This window comes from Microtus oregoni, unplaced genomic scaffold (assembly GCF_018167655.1).
Source record: "Microtus oregoni isolate MIOR12 unplaced genomic scaffold, Mior012 000074F_ref0000038, whole genome shotgun sequence".
NCBI lineage: Eukaryota > Metazoa > Chordata > Mammalia > Rodentia > Cricetidae > Microtus > Microtus oregoni.
In genome coordinates, this window is record NW_024544004.1 from 6,509,539 (window position 1) to 6,521,582 (window position 12,044).

The following is a 12,044-nucleotide window of genomic DNA, read 5'->3' on the forward strand; positions in this document are numbered from 1 at the left end:
GAGGACAACTATATGCTTTTCCTTTGGTTCACCTTCTTACTTAGCTTGAGCTCTTTCCCTCCCTTCTGCGACCAAATCTTGGTTTTGTTTGTTTGCACCTTCCCTTAGGTCAGTTCTCCCTGCAGGGCCTCGCTTTTGGTAAGCCCTAATAAATATTTGTAATGAAAAAAAACAATATAAATTGAGTTTATTATTTACTTTTGTTTACAGCAAATAAAACACAGTATTATATTGACAATTCAAATAAGATTTTATTTTATGAAAGCCCATAATACAAACAACGAATTAAGGAAACAAAACATGCTAAAAAGATAAGAGGAGGCCAACTTGACTAGTTTTTGTCACAGGCCACATTTGGCATCACTTTGAGCTCTTTCAAAATTTATGTAGACACAATGACAAATGCTTGCTATCTTTACTGGATTTTCAAGGTGGTGTAAGATAAAAATTTACTTTTAAATTTTATAGTGGAGTGTTTTGCCTGTGGCTAAATTTGAAGAAAGGCAAATTGTGCCACTTATTAGAAAGAAAATTGCAGCTATAGTTGCCAGAACCATGGCACTACCAAACTTCTGAGTGTCTGGGTCAGAAGGCATATTGAAAGATGTTGGAAAGGCAATCCCCCATTTACGCATGATGGATATGTAATTGAACAGAACAGCAAGATCAAGAAAGCTGCTAGCAATGATGTTGGGAATCCCTGAAATGCTGAATGGATTGCAGGTGGCATTCCTCCACACTCTTCCCATACACAGACTACAAAAAGCAATACTGGTGGTGATTTTCCCAAAGAGCCCAAGAAAGCTAGCCACCAGCAGCAGGTGCTGGTTTATTCGAATGTACAATGGAATGAAGGAGTCATGGTAGTTGTATGTTGCTGGAGTTGTTGCCATTGTGGAAAACACAGGCTTTCCATTTGCCCACAAAAGCCATTGTAGGCTTGGAAATCATAGGGTCTTCATAGTACCACACTCGCTACTGAGGGAGCCCCATGGAGATGCAGCAAAGTAGACAGGCCACTGTGGTCAAAACAAAACCTCCCATTTGGCGATTGTATGTTTTCAACATGATGCTGACAGTGAATACTTGAGATCTGCAAAGACACACAGGACAATATGAAGACAGTTACTCAGGACAAAGACAGGATACTCAGGTTTAAAGTACTAAGGGAAAGGTGTTATTTTTGAGAGAGTGAGCCTTATATGAAGATCTGATGACTTGGATGTGGCATGAGAAAAGCCTGAGAATGCCCCTATGGCATTCTGTTCAGGCAGGTAGATAATCTAATCAACACACCCTCTACACTGTATAATTATGCATTTGCCACAAACTTCTAGAAATCCCACTACCTCTCCTATCCAAGGGCTAGTATGAGAGGCATGAGACCCTACATCTGATTAGTTGCATGATATCTTCAAGGGACCCCCGTGATTAGCAAGTGTGAGAAGTTTTTCCTAGTGATGTGTCAAACATTGTCTCATCATTCATTGTTCTTGGATCTTTGGATTATCTCAAAGCTTTACCTGTTATGAACATCACCATATGAATGAGCATGGAATATGAAACTTTGAGTACATATATTGTGTTGTCATTTCTTTTAAATAGATACTAAGGCATTCAACTTGGAGAAGACAAGGTGTCAAGTTCATACAGAACTATTTCACAACAATTGTATGAGTTTTATATACCTAGAAGTAAATCTGGAAGTTTTCTGCTTCTTTATAACTTCCTTTGCATTGGCTGAGTACAATACGCCCGCACATCAATGCTGAAAGATAATAAATGAGTGGAAACTCATAATGTAATAGACAATTAACTTACTCTGGTATATGTAATATGAAACATATTATATGTTATCTTTTTCAAAAACCTATTTCCCTGTAATACTTAAAACACATCAATTCCTAAGAAAATCTGTGAACATATATAATGCTTACCCCTAGATAATTATAAAATAGAAAGAGACTGTAAGTACATTCATAGTTTTATGATTAGTTTTGATTGTCTAGTTGAAACAATATAAGAATGATCAGAGAAGGAAGTCTAAATGAGGAATTGTATGGATTCCGTTGGTCTATAGGCATGCCTGTGAGGGATTATCTTGTAATGTTAGTTGAAGTAGGAAGACCTATTCAGTGTGGGTAGTACTATTACCTAAAAAGGAGATTATAAGCTGAAGGTGGGTATAAACATGCATGTGAGTACTGAAAGAAATGTATTCACTCATTGCTCCATCTTCATGTGTGGATGTCATATATCTATTCATTCATGTTTGTATGTACTTCTGCCTATTTTTAAAATATGTTGGGTAGATATTAAATATGATAAATTTGAGTCCTTGGAATCAGGGTGGTCTACCTTTGTTTTAAGCTACAATTCTGTCACATTGTTTCTCTCATTGAACTTTTCTGATTGCTTTTGCTTTTTTTGCTTATATTGGGCAGAATCCTACAATGTAAGCCAAATTTTTCTCTAACTGTATATGTAGTCCAAATTTGTCTCAGACATGAAACAATCCTTCCTCAGATTCTGAGTGCTGAAGTTATATGTGTAACAATTATTTATGGTGATGACACTTGCAATACGAATGTGTGTGTGTGTGTGTGTGTGTGTGTGTGTGTGTGTGTGTGTATTAAAGGTGGATAGGTAGATTCCCAGGACTATTGCATGCTACTGAAATGTTCTACCATTTATCTATACTCCAATAATCTGAAGAAATTTTTTTCACAGGATGCATTTTCAGGAAGTATTTACGCGAGTCCTTTCATTGTGCCCCCAACGAGAAAATTTATGATCATATTTCAAGATGGGCCAAATAGAACTAAGGTCCATGAAGTTTACACTCTACTACATCTGGATAATTTAACAACCAGAAACAAGGATCAAAAGGCATTTCCTCTTTTATTGATCAAGAAAGAATATTTAGAGGCAACATGGGTTAAGCTTATAATAATCCTCTGTAAATATCATAGATTACACTTGTAGCATGATTTCTAGATGATACTTATTAAGTATTGTCTCTGTAGTAGTCAGTGTGGGTATATTTGTGAATACATTCTCTAATTGAGAAAATGATAATAAGACAACATTCACATGTGGGGAGAAATACTTAATGGACATTTTCCCTAACTCAATCAAATGAAGGACTAGGATGTTAGAAATGAGGAGAGAAGATATCACCTTTTTTTCTGAGACCTGCTCTCAAATGAAGGCTCAAATTATCAGTCTAGCCTTGGGTGTAGACAAATGACAGGAGTAGTTAATGGTGAAAAGAGAGAGTGAGGCTAGAGAAGTCATCCAAATCAATCTTTGCAAAATGTATGGGGGAGTGTCTAGGCTTTCTTAGTAAAACTTTGTAGCGTAAGGTGAAGGATTGTTAAAGTTGGAAGCCAAAATCTCATTATAATAGCCATAACTTTTCTATAAAGGGTTTTATTAATAACCATCATTCTGTTTGAGGTGATAATCCTAAATACATTTTTCTGTGTTGCTGAATATTAAATCTGGGGCATCATGGATACTAGAAAAGCACTCTGCTACTGAAAATGATTTTGAAAGGTGAACAAGCTTGTCTTATTTTTAAGAGTAGTTTATGGATAAGTTTTTTGCTTAGGCTTTTTTCTTCTTATCTGAAAAATGGCCTCATTAAATAGGCCTAAATGCCCTCAAGGTCATTCTGGAGTCCAGAATGCACTTCAATTGGTGATCCTCTAGAATCTTCCTGTACCTGGATACTAGGATATACTTATGGAAATAGAACTTAGAAGAAAATGAATAGTAATTCTTTTTTATATTTTTTATTATTATTATTATCAAAAATTTCCACCTCCTTCCATCCTCCTACTTTCCTCCCCCTTCTCCCATACCCCTCCCCCACATCTCCAGTCAAAAGTGCAGTCAGGGTTCCCTGCCCTGTGGGAAGTCCAAGGTCCTCCTTCCTCCATCCAGGTCTAGGAAGGTGAGCATCCAAACCCCTAGCAATCCTGACTTTCTTGCTCATGTTCTCCCTTCTTCTGCTTCTCATTTGGACCATGAGAGCTCAGTCCATTGAGCCAATGTGGATCTCTGTCTCTATCTCCATCTATCCCCAGATAAATATTCTATGGTAAAATGCAAGATATTCATCAGTATGGCTATAGGATAGGGCCATTTCAGGCTCCCTCTCCTCAGCTGCCCAAGAAACTAGCTGGGGACATCTCCTTGGACACCTGGAAACCCCTCTAGAGTCAAATCTTTTGCCAACCCTAAAATGGCTCCCTTAATTAAGATATATACTTCCCTGCTCCCATATCCACCCTTCCTTTATCCCAAACTTCCCATTCTCCCAAGCTCTCCCCATTAACTCCTTCTCATTTTTCTCCCCCCATCTCCCTTTACCCCCATCCCTTCCCCACCCCTAAGTTCCCAATTTTTGCCTGGCAATCTTGTCTACTTCCAATATCCAGGAGGATAACTATATGTGTTTCTTTGGATGCACCTTCTTATTTAGCTTCTCTAGGATCACGAGTTATAGACTCAATGTCCTTTATTTATGGCTAGAATCCACTTATGAGTGAGTACATACCATATTCATCTTTTTGAGTCCGGGTTACCTCACTCAGGATAGTGTTCTCTATTTCCATCCATTTGCATGCAAAATTCAAGATGTCATTGTTATTTTTACCGCTGAGTAGTACTCTAATATGTATATATTCCATACTTTCTTTTACCATTCTTTCATTGAGGGGCATCTAGTTGTTTCCAGGTTCTGGCTATTACAAATAAAGCTGCTATGAACATAGTTGAACAAATGTTTTTGTAGTATGATAGGGCATCTCTTGGGTATATTCCCAAGAGTGGTGTTGCTGGATCCTGGGGTAGGTTGATCCCAAATTTCCTGAGAAACTGCCACACTGATTTCCAAAGTGGTTGCACAAGTTTGCATTCCCACCAGCAATGGATGAGTGTACCCCTTACTCCACATCCTCTCCAGCAAAGGCTATCATTGGTGTCTTTGATTTTAGCCATTCTGACAGGTGTAAGATGGTATCTCAAAGTTTTTGATTTGCATTTCCCTGATCGCTAAGGAAATTGAGCGTGACCTTAAGTATCTTTTGGCCATTTGAACTTCTTCTGTTGAGAATTCTCTCTTCAGTTCTGTGCCCCATTTTTTAATTGGCTTAATTAGCATTTTAAAGTCTAGTTTCTTGAGTTCTTAATATTTTTTGGAGATCAGACCTTTGTCTGTTGCGGGGTTGGTGAAGATCTTCTCCCAGTCAGTAGGTTGCCTTTTTGTCTTAATGACAATGTCCTTTTCTTTACAGGAGCTTCTCAGTTTTAGGAGGTCTCATTTATTCAATGTTGCCCTTATTGTCTGCACTACTGGGGTTATACATAGGAAGTGGTCTCCTGTGCCCATGTGTTGTAGACTGCTTCCTATTTTCTCTTCTATCAGGTTCAGTGTGTTCAGATTAATATTGAGGTCTTTAAACCAGTTGCACTTGAGTTTTGTGCATGGTGATAGATATGGATCTATTTTTATTCTTCTACAAGCTGACATCCAATTATGCCAGCACCATTTGTTGAAGATGCTTTCTTTCTTCCATTGTCTACTTTAAGCTCCTTACCGAAAATCAGGTGTTCGTAGGTTTGTGGGTTAGTATCTGGGTCTTCTATCTGATTCCATTGGTCGACTTCTCTGTTTTTATGCCAATACCAAGCTGTTTTCATTACTGTAGCTCTGTAATAGAATTTGAAGTCAGAGATGGTAATGCCTCCAGAAGTTCCTTTATTGTATAAGATTGTTTTGGCTATCCCGGGTTTTTTGTTTTTCCATATAAAGTTGATTGTTGTTTTCTCAAGGTCTGTGAAGAATTTTGTTGAGATTTTAATGGGGATTGTGTTGAATTTGTAGATTGCCTTAGGTAGAATTGCCATTTTTACTATGTTGATCGTACCCATCCAAGAGAAAGGGAGATCCTTCCATTTTCTGGTGTCCTCTTCAACTTCTTTCTTCAATACCTTAAAGTTCTTGTCAAATAGATCTTTCATTTCCTTGGTTAGAGTTACACCAAGATACTTTATGCTATTTGTGGCTATCGTGAAAGGTGATGTTTCTCTGATTTCCCTCTCTGCTTCTCTATCCTTTGTGTATAGGAGGGCTACTGATTTTTTTGAGTTGATCCTGTAGCCTGTTATATCAGCTGTAGGAGTTTTTTGGTAGAGTTTTTGGGGTCACTAATGTACACTACCATATCATCTGCAAATAATGAAAGTTTGACTTCTTCCTTTCTGATTCCAGTCCCTTTCATCTCCTTATATTTTTTATTGCTATTGCTAGAACTTCAAGAACTATGTTGAAGAGATATGGTGATAGTGGACAGCCTTGTCTTGTCCCTGATTTGAGTGGAATGGCTTTGAATTTCTCTCCATTTAATTTGATATTAGCTGTTGGGTTACTATATATTGCTTTTATTATATTTAGGTATGATCTTTGTATCCCTAAACTCTCCAAAACCTTTATCATAAAGGGATGTTGAATTTTGTCAAATGCTTTTCTTGGCATCTAATGAAATGATCATATGGGTTTTTTTTTCAGTTTCTTTATATGATGGATTACATTGATAGATTTTCTTATGTTGAACCAGCCCGCATCTCTAGGATGAAGCCTACTTGATCGTAATGGATAATTTGTTAAATGTATTCTTGGATTCTGTTTGCCAGAATTTTATTGAGAATGTTTACATCAATATTCATAAGTGAGATTGGTATGTAATTCTCTTTCTTGGTTGGGTCTTTGTGTGGTTTTGGTATCAGGGTGACTGTAGCTTCATAAAAAGAGTTTGGCAATGACTCTTCTGATTCTATTAAGTGAAACACATTAAAGAGTATAGGTATCAGCTCTTCTTGGAAGTTCTGATAAAATTCTGCATTAGCTGGACTGTGACTGAAAAAGCATGGGATAAAACTGGACTCTCTGAACATGGCGAACACTGAGGGCTGATGAGACGCAAAGGACAATGGCACGGGGTTTTGATCCTATGTAATGTGCTGGCTTTGTGGGAGCCTAGCCAGTGGATGTTCACCTTCCTAGATATGGACAGAGGGGGGAGGTCCTAGGTCTTACCACAGGGCAGAAAACCCTGACTGCTCTTTGGACTGGAGAGTTAGGGGGAAAGGAGTGGAGGGAGGGGGAGAAGGGTGAGAGGAGGGGGCATAGGGTGGCAGGAGGGGAGGGAAATGGGAGGCTGGGAGGAGGTGGAAACTTGTTTTTTTTTCTCCTTTTCTCAATAAAAAAAAAGAAAAAAAAAGAAAAAAAAACCATCAGGTCCTAGGCCATTTTTTGGTTGGGAGGTTTTTAATGATAGCTTCTATTTCCTCATGATTTATAGGTCTATTTAAATTGTTTACCTGGTCTTGATTTAGTTTTGGTAAATGGTACTTATGTAAAAACAAGTCCATTTCTTTTACATTTTCCAAATTTGTGGCATATAAGCTTTTGTAGTAAGACCTAATGATTCTTTGAATTTTCTCATTGTCTATTTTTATGTCCCCCTTTCATTTCCTATCTTATTTATTTGCATGTTCTCTCTCTGCCTTTTGATTAGTGTGGATAAAAGTTGTCAATCTTGTTGACTTTCTCAAAGAACCAGCTCTTTGTTTCATTGATTCTTTGTGTTTTCTGCATTTCTATTTTGTTGATTTCAGCCCTCAGATTGATTATTTCCAGTCTTCTACTCCTCCTGAGTGAGTCTGTTTCTTTTTTTTCTAGAGCTTTCAGCTGTGCTATTAAGTCTCTAATGTGAGCTTTCTCCATTTTTTTTTGTTTTGTTTTGTTTTGTTTTTAATGTGGGCACTTAGAGCTATGAACTTTCCTCTTAGCACTGCCTTCATAGTGTCCCATAGGTTTGGTTATGCTGTGTCTTTATTTTCTTTAAATTCAAGGAAGACTTTAATTTCTTTCTTTGTTTCTCCCCTGACCCAGGAGTGGTGTGCTAGTTGACTGTTCAGCTTCCATGAGTTTATAGGCTTCCTGGGGGTAGCAGTATTGTTAAATTCCAACTTTATTCCATGGTTATCCGATAAGACACAGGTGGTTACTAATATTTTTTATATCTGTGGAAGTTTGCTTTGTTACCAAGTATGTGGATTTTTTCCTGATCATTTTTTTTCCAGTCTTTGGAATGGAAGAAAGGGCCTAAACCGTGGCAGATAAACATTCCACTATTAACCTACAAATCTCTGTCCCTCTTGTGTCATAAAATAAAAGACATATAACTGCATAAATGTGTGTAAATTTGTGTTAAGTGATACATGAATTTGTGTGAGTTTGTTTTTATTTCTGCATATGTAGAGGCCACAGCTTGACTTCATGTGTATCCTTCTAATTTTCTTCATCTGAATTTTCAAAATACAGGGTCTTTCTGAACATAAATCTTTCTGTTTTGCTAGGTTTCCTGACCAGAAAGGCCAAGGATGTGCCCTTCTCTATTCCCCGATAGTAACGAAACATTTCAATGACAAATTTCCTGGCTTTTTTGTGGATGTTATGAATTCAAATGTAGGTCTTCAAGCTAACACAGCATGAAAATTGTCCACTAAACCATCTCCCAGCCCCTTTTTTCTGTTTGTATTTATTTGTCTTTCAATTTTCAAAATAATTTTCTTTTTTTATTAAATTTATTTATTTATTTAAGGATTTCTGCCTCCTCCCCGCCACCGCCTCCTATTTCCCTCCCCCTCCCCCGATTAAGCCCCCCTCCCTCATCAGCTCGAAGAGCAAACAGGGTTCCCTGACATGTGGGGAGCCCAAGGACCACCCACATCTATCCAGGTCTAGTAAGGTGAGCATCCAAACTGCCTAGGCTCCCCCAAAGTCAGTATGTGCAGTAGGATCAAAAACCCACTGCCATTGTTCTTGAGTACAATGGGTATGTTCTATCAGGAACTCACCAAGGTCAGCTGGCCTGGGTCTGAAAAAGCATGGGATAAAACCAGGCTAGCTGAACATAGCGGACAATGAGGACTACTGAGAACTCAAAATAATTTTCTTATTCAGGCTGCCCCTGAACTCTCTCTGTATCCCAGATAGGCTTCAGATGATTGATTCTATTACCTGAGCCTCACAAGAAGTCAAGATTACAGTGATGTGGTACTATATTCAGTACAATTCCTTCTTATTTTAATATTTTTTTTTAATTTTGAGACAGGATGTGAGTGTCTACCCACGGCTGACATGGAACTTTATATGTAGTCCAGGGTACCCTCAACTAAGTGAAAATCCACTTTCTTTTCTTCTTATTTTTTATCATTTCCTTCCTTTCTGTCTTCTTTGCTTTCTTCCTACTTCTCACCCTGCACACATCTCCATTTGCCTTTATCTATTCTTCCTTTCTCCTTCTTTATGTTTATTCTTCCTACCTCTACTTTTTTTTCTTTTTTTCACTTTCTTCTCTTTTGGTAGATCTATAGGTGAAGTTCAGGAGAACCCTTACTGTCAGACTAGGGTTCCGCAAGGAAACCCAATTGCTAGCAATATCCAGAGATGATAGGAAACACTGAAAGGATGACATGTACCTAGGACATTCTGAAAATGTGTAGCTTGTGGGTGGGCAGCAACAAAGAGCAGAAGATGCTGTCTTTCCTTAGCGTGATTCTGAGTAGAAGTAGCAAAAGTTGTAGGTGGAGTGTAGCCAAAAAATGTGTGGCAGTAACAGTTTCTTAAGGCCAAGTTTCACCAACCAGGGATGCTCTATCAAATCAACAGATAGGTACATCTTACCCATGCATAGATTGTAACTCTTAGATGCATCTCCTTACTCAGCCACTGTGCTGGTTTGTTTTTATATCAACTTGACAAAAATGATCATTATCTAAGAGAAGGGACCCTCAATTGAGTAAATAAATATCTCCAAGAGGCTGGGTTGTAAACAGACATGTCTGTAGATATTTTCTTTTCTTTTTTTTTTTTTTTTAATAATTTTTTTATTAAGAAAAGAAGAAAAAAAAACATAAACAAAAAACAAGTTTCCACCTCCTCCCAGCCTCCCATCTCCCTCCCCCTCCTCCCACCCTTCTCCCCCTCCTCCCACCTTCTACCCCTCCCCCCACTCCTCTCCCCCTCCCTCTCCAGTCCACAGAGCAGTCCAGGTTCCCTGCCCTGTGGCAAGTCCTAGGTCCTCCCCCCTCCGTCCATATCTAGGAAGGTGAACATCCAAACTGGCTAGGCTTCCACAAAGCCAGCATATTAAGTAGGATCAAAACCCCGTGCCATTGTCCTTGGTGTCTCATCAGCCCTCATTGTTCGTCATGTTCAGAGAGTCTGGCTTTATCCCATGCTTTTTCAGTCACAGTCCAGATGTCCTTGGTGAGCTCCCAGTAGATCAGCTCCACTGTCTCAGTGGGTGGGTGCACGCCTCGTGGTCCCGACTTCTTTGCTCATGTTCTCCCTCCTTCTGCTCCTCATTGGGACCTTGGGAGCTCAGTCCAGTGCTCCAGTGTGGGTCTCTGTCTCTGTCTCCATCCATCACCAGATGAAGGTTCTATGATGATATGCAAGATATTCGTCAGTATTGCTCTCGGATAGGGTCATTTCAGGTTCCCAGTCCTCAGCTACCCAAGGAACTAACTGGGAACCTCATGTTGGGCACTTGGGAGCCCCTCTAGGGTCAAATCTCTTGCTCACCCTAAAGTGGTTCCCTTAACTAAGAATTGTGGTTCCGTGCTCCCCTATCCACCTTTCCTTTATCCCAATTCTCCTGATTCCCCAAGTCCCCCCTCCTTCCCTTCTACCTTTTCTCTCCCCATCTCCCCTTACCCCCATCCCACCCCACCCCCAAAATCCTAATTTTCTCCCCGGCAATTGGGTCTACTTCCCTTAGCCAAGAGAATAACTATATGTTTTTCCTTGGGTTCACCTTCTTACTTAGCTTCTTTAGGTTCACCTATTGTAGACTCCGTGGCCCTAATTTATGGCTAGAAACCAATTATGAGCGAGTACATCCCATGTTCATCTTTTTGGGTCTGGGACACCTCACTCAGGATAGTGTTTTCTATTTCCATCCATTTGCCTGCAAAATTCGAGAAGTCATTGTTTTTTACCGCAGCGTAGTACTCTAGCGTGTATATATTCCATACTTTCTTCATCCATTCTTCCATTGAAGGGCATCTAGGTTGTTTCCAGGTTCTGGCTATTACAAATAATACTGCTATGAACATAGTTGAACAAATGCTTTTGTCATATGATAGAGCATCTCTTGGGTATATTCCCAGGAGTGGTATTGCTGGGTCCAGGGGTAAGTTGATCCCGAATTTCCTGAGAAACCGAAACACTGACTTCCACAGTGGTTGCACAAGATGGCATTCCCACCAGCAATGGATGAGGGTACCCGTTCCTCCACAGCCTCTCCAGCAAAGGTTATCCTTGGTGTTTTTGACTTTAGCCATTCTGACAGGTGTAAGATGATATCTCAAAGTTGTTTTGATTTGCATTTCCCTGATTGCTAAGGAAGTTGAGCACGACTTTAAGTGTCTTTTGGCCATTTGAACTTCCTCTGCTGAGAATTCTCTGTTCAGTTCAGTGCCCCATTTTTTAATTGGGTTAATTAGCATTTTAAAGTCTAGTTTCTTGAGTTCTCTATATATTTTGGAGATCAGACCTTTGTCTGTTGTGGGGTTGGTGAAGATCTTCTCCCAATCAGTAGGTTGCCTTTGTGTCTTATTGACTATGTCCTTTGCTTTACAGAAGCTTCTCAGTTTAAGTAGGTCCCATTTATTCAGTGTTGCCCTTAATGTCTGTGCTTCTGGGGTTATACATAGGAAGCGATCTCCTGTGCCCAGCTCCTGTAGGGTACTTCTCACTTTCTCTTCTATCAGGTTCAGTGTGTTCTGGCTGATATTGAGGTCTTTAATCCATTTGGACTTGAGTTTTGTGCACGGTGATAGATAAGGGTCTATTTTCATTCTTCTACAAGATGACATCCAGTTGTGCCAGCACCATTTGTTGAAGATGCTTTCTTTCTTCCATTTTATACTTTTAGCTCCTTTATCGAAAATCAGGTGTTCAT

The 12,044-nt window shown here is 39.2% G+C and overlaps 1 pseudogene; it reads right to left on the reverse strand.

The window, feature by feature from the left end:
* Positions 1-455: 455 nt before the first annotated feature.
* LOC121441292 lies at positions 456-1,068 on the reverse strand (annotated as a pseudogene).
* Positions 1,069-12,044: the final 10,976 nt, after the last annotated feature.